Raw genomic sequence first — 13,247 nt, forward strand, 5'->3', positions numbered from 1 at the left:
TTCACGAAGAGAAAGAACGCCTCCTTTCCTCTAGAGACTCCCACCCGAGTTCCTGAAGCCTTTCCGTAACACTCGCTTGATGGCCAAACCTACCCGTAACAAATCTAGCAGCCCGCCTCTGAATTGCTTCTATGTCCTCCCTCAATCCGACCTGATAGGGATCCCAAACGTTCGAGCAGTACTCAAGAATAGGTCGTATTAGTGTTTTATAAGCGGCATCCTTTACAGATATACCACGTCTTCCCAAAATTCTACCAATGAACCGAAGACGACTATCCGCCTTCCCCACAACTGCCACTACATGCTTGTCCCACTTCCTATCGCTCTGCAGTGTTACTCCAAAATATTTAATCGACGTGACTGTGTCAAGCGCTACACTACTAATGTAGTATTCAGATATTACAGGATTCTTTTTCCTATTCATCTGCATTAATTTACATTTATCTATATTTAGAGTTACTTGCCAATCTTTACACCAATCCCAAATCCTGTCCAAGTCATCTTGTATCCTCCTACAGTCACTCAACGACGACACCTCCCCAAACACCACAGCATCATCAGCAAACAGCCGCACATTGCTATCCACCCTATCCAAAAGACCATTTAGGTAGACAGAAAACAACAGTGGACCTACCACTCTTACCCCGGGGGAACTCCAGATGATACCCTCACCTCCGATGAACACTCACCATCGAGGACAACGTACTAGATTCTATTACTTAAGAAGTCTTCGACCCACTCACATACTTGGGAACCAATTCCATATGCTCGTACCTTAGTTAGGAGTCTTCAGTGGGTCACCGAGTCAAACACTTTCCGGAAGTCAAGGAATATGGCATCCGTCTGATACCCTTCATCTATGGTTCACAAGATATCATGTGAGAAAACGGCGATTTGCGTTTCGCAGGAACGATGCTTTCTAAAGCCGTTCTGATGGATGGACAGCAACTTCTCTGTGTCAAGGAAATTCATTATATTCCAACTGAGAATATGTTCGAGACTCCTGCAACAAACCGATGTTAAGGATATTGGTCTGTAACTTCACCGCCGAGGCTTCAAAAGAAGGTGGTGATATATGGGTGAGAGAGGGGAGGGGGGGGGGGGGCGAGTTGCCCATCGTATGCTAGTCCACAGTGGCACTGGGCAGAGCTGAGGTGAAATTTTTGCCTTTGCGACATCATTAACCCAACTTACACTGCACGTAAGCTTTTGAGCATTGATCTTTTTCTCGGAGGTGTCGACACCTTGCTCTCTGAATCATTGCCGAGCCGCAGGGTGACATCGCGGGGCGCCTCATTTTTGCACCATTACAGAGGAAGGTTGTAGGCACCTTTGAGCCAAATGTAAAAACTTACGCGTCTCAATGGGAGACAATTACGGCATTTTGAAAAAGTCATCCTTTAATTGTCGTGAGTAGTGTAATTTCATTAATTTGTCTAAATAGTGAAACAGCTAATACGTTTCCTCTGTCGAAGTACAGTAACTGGAGACCATCTCGGAGCCGTTAGGAGCAAAGGGAGATATTCAGAAAATCGCACTGTGTATTTATAGCAAATGTGCCATAACTTCTGCAGTCACCGTGATAGCAGAAGAAAAGCAAGAATTGATACAGAAAATAAAGAAATGCCTGTTGTTATAGGGAGGAGACGTACGTCTTTTTTCAGAATAAAGGCAGACATTAGTAGCTTAAACTACGCTAAGGACAACACACGCACACACCCAAGCCCAAGGGATGATTCGAACCTCGTTGGGGGGGGGGGGGGGGGGGGGGAGGGATGGAACCGCGCGAACCGTGGCAAGGCCCCCACACCGCGCGGCTACCTCGGGCGGCGCGGATGCAAATCTGGTGTACAGTAGCTGCTCTAATCTGTCCCATCGAATTCAGATCAGGCGAATTTCGTGGCCAAGACACCCACGTGAGTTTACAATCATGTTCTTCTAACACTCAGCCCGGTTCTGGACTTGTTCCAGCGACTGTTATCCTGCTGCAAGGCGTCATACATCACGCGTGAAGGACCGCAACTGGTTCGCATTAATGGTTGCGTACTCCACAGCTGTCACGTGCCTTCGGTTACTACGACAAGCCACACTGAAGCCCAGGTGAAAGTGACCATACCATAATCAAATTTTTTTTATACCAGTCTTTGATCAGAATATTATTTCTTTAGACGATGACCGGTTTCAGTCCGTAATGACCATCCTCATTACCGACTGAAACCGGTCATCGCCTGAAGAATTGATATTGTGATCAAAGACTGGAATAAAAAACATTTGGCAGTATTGGATCACTGTTTTTACACGCGACTATGTCGCAGTTGGTGATACCATAATCACTTGGCTGACGACCAGTTACGCAAAAATTTGCACTTACTCCAAAACTGAGATATTCCACACGATATTGTCTCTTAGTTATATGAGTAATGATGGTGGTAAATTTGTCGTTTTCTACTACTGACGTTGCGAACCACGCGAAAATCATGTACACTTACACCAAGAATTGTGTGGGAATGATTTCCAGCGCCAACTGCGATTTCGGTCTTACTGTGTTGGTATAAGCGTAATTTTTTTCTATCCTACAATGACATCATTCCAATGACTTCACTGTAGTGCACGTCGAAGGTGTGGCGGTGGGACTTGAAGCCCCGTACCATCTTCCGACAGTGGAAGTTCGAGGTATCAGGCAATCATTGATTTCCTCGGCGATAGATATCCGCTCCTTTATCACAGAGCCATCCGAAAAGCTCTGTGTGAACGTCTTCACCTTTGGAAAATCTCTTTCCCTGCCAGTTTTCTTTCAGCTTCCAGAAAAGTTTATCTAGACAATGTCGATGGCCTTTCTTCGCAGACAGACCATCCACGTCGGTGCAGCAACTGCCTGTGCCGAGAGGTGTGATTGCATTGTCCATATGCAAAAGCCGTAACTGGGGCAAGAGCTTCCCCATCACTAGTTTTGGGTTAAGGCAGGAGCACTAACTCTGGCAAGATTCCTCAGACAAACCTGATCCCGTACCTTGAGATTGTTAGGTCGTCTCCCTTTATTATAAAGTCTCGCTTCATGCCAATAGGTGGCTTGAATTTTTTTCCTGGCCCAACACCAATTCTGTTAGGTAGAAAGTCATCAATAGACCACAAATTCGGCAGAGGTGAATTAGGCTGAAAGGTAAATTTAAGGTCAGCTCGAATGTCCTTATGTGCCTCTTGTTTGGCAGTATTGAAACCAAACATTAAGCACTCCAGTGTTTCGTCCCGCCGTGTATGTTCATGATTGCATAAGCAATTAATGTAGCATTAAGATTCTAGTTGACCCTTTCCGTCAGGTGTTAGTGGTGGTAGAGTGCCTCAACCCTAACCCAAAATAAAACTCTTCGAATACTTTAGACGCTAACGCCATAGTATCATCCAACACCAGAACCTTGGCCCTGATCCCCATAAAAAAGTGACTTTTTTCAGTCCTTGCAGGCGCATCATTTCAGGCTCCCCATCGACCATTTGCATTTCACTACCGGCTCTCTGACAGTTACAAAAAAAAAAAAAAAAAAAAAAAAAAAACTAATCCCTTCAGTTCATGAAATTCTTGGGATGTTGGGTAAACATTATCGACGATCTGTCCTGGGATTAATTGTTGGCAAACCTGTCTGTGAAAACTTTCAGTGGTTTCCCGTGATACTGTGGCCCTAGTCACCAGCTGAATACGACTCCCTTTTACATGCGGATACAACATTTGCAGAATTTCAATATCACGCAGCATAAAGTCCTTTTTCTGCTCTTTCACCGACACCAAGTAAAACGAGAACTGAACCATATCACCAATTGTGTCCACTGAACACTTGTCCTTTCATAGTTCACCGAGCGAGGTGACGCAGTGGTTAGACACTGGACTCGCATTCGGAAGGACGGCGGTTCAATCCCGCGTCCGGCCATCCTGATTTAGATCTTCCGTGATTTCCCTAAATCGCTCCAGGCAAATGCCGGGATGGTTCCTCTGAAAGGGCACGGCCGACTTCCTTCCCAATCCTTCCCTAATGCGATGAGACCGATGACCTCGCTGTCTGGTCTCCTTCCCCAAAAAACAACAACAACCTTTCATAGTTCCCAAAACCACTTGTGGCAATCTCGAAAACTGTCGCACTGGCTTGCGCTGGGAACTTTCACCATCCTGTTCTGCGGTTACCACTTCCCTGTTACTCAGTACCGACGCTGCTGACAACATATTGCTTTATGATAACTCCATGTGTGCCTTTACCTGGTAAAAATGATCACGTGGCGTTGCTGACCGGGAGGCGTCATCTGGGAAGTTCAGCTGCCGAGTGCAAGTCTTATTTTAGTGGATGCCACATCGGGCGACTTTCGTGCCGGTGATGAGGATGAAATGATGGCGAGGACAACACAACACCCAGTTCATGAGGAGAGATAATCTCCAACCCGTCCGGGAATCGAACCCGGGTCCGCTGCATGGGAGGCAAGCACGTTACCACTCAGCTAAGCAGACGGACCCTTTACCTAGAGACACTCCACCATTTCACTACTCTCCCCTTACTTATACAGAATTTTCCAATCACTCAAGTGATTAACATATGCTCTATCCTGGCCTCCAACCTCTTCAGTTGAGACTGGGAAGGAGCTTCCCCTTCCAGAATTTAATTAAAGACTCAGTCTCTTCCAAGGCTCACTGAACTGTTGCACTGCCTGTAATTACGTTCTGTCGTCCCTGAGAAACTATCTAAACAGGCTCTCCCAGTGCCTGGAGAAGCTGGTGCGTCAGCGCGGGCACCGTAGCTGCAGGGACAAGTTCATGAACGGCCACTTTGTAGGACAGCGTCCTTATGTAGCCAATCTATCGCCAGCATGTCTCTGACAGCCATACTGCAACAGCAAAGAAGTGAACAGAAATAGTACCAAGCCTTGTACTATGCAACAGCTACACGTGTTCACAAAACACAGCCATGAGCAATCATTTGATGCTTAGGAATTGGCATTAGCAGCAACACAGGCTTTGAGGTGGATGCGGCTAGAAGCTGTGGAAGTGTAACGATACCCTTTATTAACAACACTGCTATTGAATACCATCACTGAACTATTGAAGTTGGACTCTTTAAAAAGAAAATTGTCTGGTATGTCTTGCACAGAAGGTGACAGTAACAATTTGTTTGGAGAGCGAGTCTTATCGCTGCTAAGTGGCTGAAAATTGTTAATTTGTACCATGACATCACAGAACCAGCAATAGCTATAGTAAACTTCCGCTATACGTGGTCTGTTTTATAGTGTGGTCAGAGACATTCTAAACGGCTTGCAAGGGAAATTTCAGGGTAGAATGTACTGATAAAGAATTGTTAAGAAAAAATAGATACGTTGCGCTGTTTCCGAGTTAATTAACATTGAAGTTAGCCAATCAGGCTGTTGCGCGCGCCAATTGAAGCGGCCCGCCAGATACAGTCAGTGTCAGTTATAGCGTAGATAACTGCGCACGAGGCTGCTCAATCTTTGGCTCGGGTTCGATTCTTATTACCGTTCTATGTCTTGTTGTGTTTAGAAGACCAACGAAGAGCACGTTTGCCGACACTGTCTCTGGAGGGTCGCTTGAACTCTAGCGCAGCGACCTGATTGGCTAGCTTCAATGCTAACACGGAAACCCCGCAACATATCCAATATTTTTCTAACAATTATTTCTCAAGACAACCTACCCTGCAACACCATTGCAAGGTTGTCGGATGGTTCCGACCACCCTTTATATGCGTAAGCATCACAAATCACACTATGTAGCTTACCAATCGACGATACTTGGGGCGTGCGATTTTGAAATACTCTCGGTAGAGCAGACGTAATACTGTCCTGCCATTTTGGTGAGGGGTGGGTTTGTCCCTAGGCGATCAAGTTTAGAAATCTCATAAGCTTGAGAGAACTTGGAGTACTGTTGTGAAATCACAAAGGATTTCGTGATCCGAATTATTTCCCGTAGGAAGGGATTTGATTTGCACAATGCCTGTGAATGAACATCTTGGTCTGATGCTAAATTTCTCGTGTCTCTATTTAAGGTTCAGGATAAGACTTTTCGCATGTGCACTTGAAATTACACTTATGATTGAGTTCCTGAAGATCTACAGTCTAGACAGAATAAAATGTTTCTGTTTGCCTAATGTGTATAATCTCCACATGCATTTATGATGCGAAATGAATAGATACCAGAATGCAGTCAGGTAGGATGGCTCTGCTAACAGCTTCAGCCTCTGCATTAAATGCTATCAGTGCAGATTTCTTGACTACTGAACGGCGCAATGTCGCTGCGGGTCGATGATTTGATCTTCCTGCAAATGAGGCATCAATCACTTTTGGTAGCCGCCCCTTTCCTCTTTGGCGTTGTCAAACATGGCAATGCCGAAACGGCTGGAGTTTATGTTACTCTCAAACTTTCTGCGATGGATTTCACGCAATGCACAGTCGATTCTGTGCTACTGCCGTTGATCCAGTAACTGCTGAATGACATTCAGGCTTCCCGCACGGAAGTTCACTTGATGAGCTTCGAGTGGTGCGTCACAGTTCTGTCCCAGCACAGTGCCGGTGTGGATGTCAGATCTCATAAGTATTTAGTCACCATTTTTGTAGACAGATCTCAACATTTATTACCCCATAAAACTGGATACAGACACATGAAATAAACGTGCGTCATATACTGAGGAGACAAAAGTCATGGGATAACAATATGCACACATACAGATGGCGGTAGTATCGCGTATACAAAGTATAAAAGGGCGATGAACTGGCGAAGGTGTCATTTGTCCTCACGTGATTCACATGAAAATGTTTCCGAAGATTGCGGTCGCACGACGGGAATTTACAGACTTTGTACGCGGAATGGTAGTTGGACCTAGACACATGGGACGTTCCATTTCGGCAATCATTAGGGAATTCAGATCCACAGTGATAAGAATGTGCCGACAATACCAAATTTCAGGCATTACCTCTCACCATGGACAACGCAATGGCCGACGGCCTTCATTTAACGATTGAGATCAGCTGTGTTTGTGTAGAGTTGTCAGTGCTAGCAGACAAGCAACACTGCGTGAAATAACCGCAGAAGTCAATGTGGGACGTACTAGGAACGTATCTGTTAGGACAGTGCTGCGAAATTTGGCGTTAATGGACTACGCCAGCAGACGACCGCCCCGAATGCCTTTGCTAACGGCACGACAGTGACTCCAGCGCCTCTCCCGGACTCGTGACCAAATCAGTTGGGACGACCGGAAAAACGTGGCCTGATTAGATGAGCCCCGACTTCAGTTGGTAGGAGCTGATGGTAGGGTTCGAGAGTGGCGCAGATACCACGCTGTCAAGGTACTGTGGAAGTTGGTGGTGGCTCCATAATGATGTGTGGTGTGTTTACTTGCATCATTGACGGAAAATAGTTATGTTCGCCTACTTAGAGACCCTGTGCAGTCATTAACGCACTTCATGTTCCCAGTCAACGGTGGACTTTTTATGGAGGACAATGAGCCACGTCACCTGGCTACGATTGGTCCCGACTAGTTTGAAGAACATCCTGGAAAATTCGAGAGAATGACTTGCCACCCAGACTGCCCGACATGAAACGAATCGAACATTTAGAGGACGTTACAGACAGTTGTCTAAAGTCCAACATCCATCAGCACCTCTGGAACAGTATGGTCAGAAAGTTAATCAAGACTGCCATCAACTAGGGATTCTTCTGCAGAAATCAACAAATCGTTTCTCATGAGTCGTCCTCACTGATGTCTATATCCACTTCAGATGAAGTTCCCCTCCCAGGAAGTCAAAGTGAGTGTCAATCTGTATCCAGCCCGCCAACACGATCTGGTTAGCGACCAGATCCTGATTTATTTTCTTCATCCCCAATTTAGTTGCTATGCCTCACGGCATATATTACACATGATAAGACTCAATTACAGTCGTATCTTGTAGGATGCTTCCAATTTGAAGAAAGACACATTGCAAAAAATATTTCAAGTCAGTTAAAGGATGTTATCACTTCATATAATTTTAAAATTACTGTCATTATAATGGACAAGGCTTTAAAGATGAGATCAGTTGCCATGTTTTCGAATCTTCTGTCCCATGCTTTGTACATACTTTAAACTTCACTGGACAACGCATCCAAGTCAACATAGAAAACTGTTGACAAGGTCAAATGGTTTTCAGAGTCGATTTACCTTAAGCAAAGTTGCTGAAGTCCAAAAAATTTAGAAAGAAAATCCAATCGCCATAAAGGGTGAGAAATCAATCTGAGAGAACTTCAATGATATCACCAGTCAGCTCCAAGGAAGTCACGACCTTAGATCTGCAGTGATGACCAAACTAGACAAATATTTGACAGCTCGTATTTGCCTAGAAATTGATAGGTGATAGCAGGACACTGGGCTGCTGGAATAGAATGTCCAAATCCACATGAGAATACCTTATAACGCAAGATTCAACCAACCCCTCCGAAAATGTGAACTTTAAGCAAAATACAATTAAAAAATATATTTTATAAAAATTACTGCGGAGAAAATCTTTTAGGCAGCAGGTTAAGTTTCAAACCTCTGGGCGGATGGGCCCAGAACAGTGGTTCCCAACCTGGAGATAATTACTCACTGAGGGGCAAAACGAAATTTTCTGGAGGGTAAGAACACGAAATGTTAAATTACGGTTCAGTCCGGTAACTAAATTGCTCCAAAAAAATCAGTTTCACTACCTCATTAGACTAATAACTTTAAGAATGGTTGCTAATTCTAAAAGTGTCAAAAATGAGCATTAACGCATGACGGTACCTGGCGGAGGTCACAGAGAATATATTAACAGACATTATTGGAACTTCGCGCGCAGTAGGCGATCACAACTAGCTGCAGCAGGCTACTTGCCTGTATTGTCGCGGCAGTTGATTATTTACTCCGCCGAGTTACGTAGTTACCCTCTAGCTCATTTTGCTTCTCTCATTAGTCACTTGTTAGCTCGCCAACCAAGTCGACGCATGCAAAGTGAGTGCCTCCGATTTCACTACCTTCTCAACGTATTTCAGGTTCAGACGACGAACAGGTGACTGAAGTTCTTCCTATTCGAGCGCTTATTGTTGGGTAAGAAATTCCTAATTAACAGCACTGCTTTTCGTTTACTACTGGACATAAACAGCTGAGCCGATAAGATATAAGTAGGTTTACAAGTTTCTTTTTTATCTGTAGTTGTTGCCACTGAACAATAATCATAAAAAGATTACTACAATCTAAAAATTATTTAACAATAAGGACAGAGACACAGCTGCATGATCTCAGACGTGGGCATTGTCGTGATTAGAAGCTTGTGAGTTGTGGAAATATAGAGGGAGAAAAATCCTTATGTAAGTCTGTGAGACTTGCTCTAACAATATTCCAATTACAATGAAAAGAGATAGCATTCACTATCACCATAGTGCGGTGAATGGCTTTGCTTGTGATAAAGGCTACAACAAATTTAACACCTTGTCATGCTTCGAAAGAAAACGAACACTTTGCGCTACATACGGCTGTGTGCCCTCCCCATTTTATCACAACGCTTGTGTTCGCAAAGCTGTCTCCTGAAAACGTCTGACCTAGGCATGTATAAAAAAGGTGACAGCACCGCTCCTGTAAAATTCAGTACGCAACTCACTGTCATAATTCTTTGTGGCAGACATTTTCGTCTTGCCACGCAAAGAATCGTGTGCCCATCTACGTAGATTTGATTCAAAAATGGTTCAATGGCTCTAAGCACTATGGGACTTAACACCTGAGGTCATCAGTCATCTAGACTTAGAACTACTTAAACCTAACTAACCTCAGGACATCACACACATCCAACCCCGAGGCAGGATTCTAACCTGTGACCGTAGCAGCAGCGTGGTTCTGGAATGAAGCGCCTAGAACCGGCCGGCATTTGATTCAAGGAAAGCATAAAGCTGCAAGTGGGGTCGTCTGCTGCCCCGCTAAAAAAAGTTCTTCGTTTAAAGGAACAAAAGCTGCAATACTCGGTGAAGTAGTTTTCTTTCGGAAAATTGTTTGCTTTTTGCATAAAAAATTAAAAACGACAGATTTTGGATTCGCATATTTTTTCGCTATGCAGTCTGTGAAACTATTACAGGGAAACTATTCGGTAACAATGTTTGATTCTTTTGCATCTTAATCCGATATCGCAGTCTAATGAAGTGACTATGTTTTTATTGTTGGTCACACTTACTACGATTCTTCGAAGTTGAGTAACTCACTTGCTGTTGTACGAAAAATATGAGGTGAATTATGAGTGAGAAGTGCGACTGCTGGTCCGTGGGAGGCAGAAATTAGAAGTCTGAAAATGCCGTCTTTTTCCCCAGATCCGTCTCCCAACCACCTCTACAAGCCCTTCGAAAACTCTTTTAGTCATCAGCACTCCATCCTCCACTTTCAGGTAACTAGAAGGTTGTACCCATGTGCGTTTCTTATTTGAAGAACCTCATGCATCCACCAACTTTTTAAGCAATGTTGCTACTTTTCGGTTGTTGCACTTCTAAGTCATATATTGCTGCAAACGAAAGTAGCTACCATATCGAAATAATTTTTTTATGTTCATAATACATCAATAACTATTTCTCGTCAGTGGAGATTCGTATGCCAGTCTTACGCATAATTTTAAAGTGTCTGCAAAAGTAATCTGAATACGTTAAGGTCCATCTGCGTTAAGTGCTTCGCGTTGAACATGTCCCGCATGTTGCCGGTACTTCAAACGAATGTGAGAGTTCACGTTCATTAAGTCCGGGTATACTGGTTCTAGCCGAGTCCCGCAACTGGAGCAAATTAAGATTGCAAGTGCCGCATTTATTCTGCTGTACCGTAATCTGAAAAACAGCTGTTGTCTGTGGTTAACACCGGTGTTAAAAGGTAGGGCAACGTACGGTGGAAATGTTTTCTTTGAACTAACTGCTCGGATTAAGGGCGAGAAGGAGGGGGAGGGGAGGCGGCAAATCGGGTATCTGCCCGGGCGGCAATTTCAGGTGGCACCAAATTCATTTCATTAAAAAAAAAAAAAAAAGACCTTGTTTCACAAAGTGTCTCAGCATCCAGATCTCGTTGGCCTATCGGTTATTCTTATGATTTTGAAATGCATCCAGTTAGTTTCTGAACACATTCTAAGTTGATTTCTGAGAGAATCTTAAGTTGACTTTCTAATGCGCGAATAGTGTACGTGATGTCACTGCCGGGGGAATCCCGGTCGCATCTAGAAATGAAAAGACTTTCCCGCTGACGAGAGTGGACGGGGCTATACGAGCTGAGCCGAGTAAACCCGAACGGATGACTGCCAGTCGCTGTTTGTTTATGCGGTAGACTGGGTGTGTGAATGATCAGTGTTGTCATAATTATTAGCGAAATCCAGAGATTCAGACTATCATAGTGGAAATAAACGACCAACGGAAATAACAGCTCAGAAAGATTACATATTATCTTCTCGGTTTATCCAAGAAAATGAAATGTTGACAGAATTTTTTATTCCCCAGATCGGTACACTAACGGTTGTTCACTCTCCAGTAAGCAGCCACTTTAAGTTCTAGGAATAGTGCGGAAAACGCATTGTACGAATACGTAATAACGCTTGACCGGAGAATAAATACGGGACAACTCAACCTGTGTGTAACCAGAGAACAAGTTTCGACAATGACAGAATTAGGGAAGACAAGATTGATTGTTAGAAGGAGGAAGGAGAAGAAACGAGGACATCACACAACTTATATGGAAGAATATGACGACTCCAAATTCATATAACAATTTCATACTACTACTTTTCGATCTCATGCTTGAGAAACTGGAGCGTGTGAATGAGGTTTGAAACTATTACCAAACGTAAAACTCTTTGCTAGTAGTAGACCTAATAGGCATTTGATATTGGTGCTTCGTGAGTTATGTTCTGTCATGTTTTTATGTAAAAATGACCATTTGTGCCAGAACAGTCTCATTTATTTGGCTTGTGGTACAATTGCTGCAGTGTTAGAATGGCCTGTTTCGTTTTATCTAGCAGACAGTGACAATACAGACCTAATCGAATTGAGATACTACACCAGTCTTGCGTAGTATTCGTATTAACAGCGTTTTCAGTATTACAAACGACATTTCGATTTTTTATGAAGCAAAATGTTTGACGAACTTTGATGAGGTAAGATTCTTTCGCAGAAAGAAAAGCAAGCCTTGTAAAACTGTAGCAATTATAGAGAGAGAGGAAAAAAATTGCTGGGACCTAAGGATTGGAGAAATGTGTGCTGTCTTGCTAGCCTCTTGTTGTTATTGGTTTTATGTTTACTATATTTAATTTTATGTCATACAAAAGAGAAAGTTATTAGCTAATCGGCAATAAAGCGTTAAGATTTTCTGAAGAATTCTTATACTCCCAGTTACCGAGACCCGTATCGAGAATATTTCCTAATCGGGGCAAAAAGTTGATAGAAGCGCCCTGCCACTTCTCCCGCCCAATCCGTAGGTCCCAGCAGTTTCTCTCTCTCTCTCTAATTTTACTACAGCTTTACACGGCGTGCTTTCCTTCCTGTGACAGAATCAATTACCTGATCCATTAAAAATACAAATGTCGTTATCTAATAATGAAAAAGCTGTTAATACCAATAGTACCTAAGACTGGTGTGGTTTCTCGATTTCATTACGTCTATTTTTATCACTGTTGCTAGATGAACCGAAACAGGCCTTTTTAATATTGCAGCAGTTGTAACTGATGCCAAATACGCGAGACCGTCTTGGCACACATGGTCATTTTTACGTAAATAACACGACAGAACATGATTCATGAAGAACCAGTATAAAATGCCTATTAGAACTACTACAAGCAAAAAGTTTTATGTTAGGAAATAGTATCACATTTCATTCATACGCTCCAGTTTCTCAGGCATGAGGTCTAAAAGTAGCAGTACGAAATTTTTATATAAATTTGGGATCGTCATATTCTTCCATATAATGTGTGAGATGTCCCCGTTTCTTGTCCTTCCTCGTTCTAACAAACGATCTTGTATTCACTACTTCTGTAACTATTTCTACCATTTTCGAAACTTATTCCCTTGTTCACTCCACTAATCCTGACAGACCCACAGGTTGACTTATCCCGCATTTACTCTCCAGACAGGCGTTCCTACGTATTCGTACAATGCGTTTTCCGCGCTATTCCGAGAATAGAAATTATAGCGGCGCTAACCAGGTAGCGTGAAACTGGTAGTGTAGTGATCAGGAAAAAAAAATCTGTCAAAATTTAATTTTCTT

This window comes from Schistocerca gregaria, chromosome 1, assembly GCF_023897955.1.
Source record: "Schistocerca gregaria isolate iqSchGreg1 chromosome 1, iqSchGreg1.2, whole genome shotgun sequence".
Taxonomy (NCBI): domain Eukaryota; kingdom Metazoa; phylum Arthropoda; class Insecta; order Orthoptera; family Acrididae; genus Schistocerca; species Schistocerca gregaria.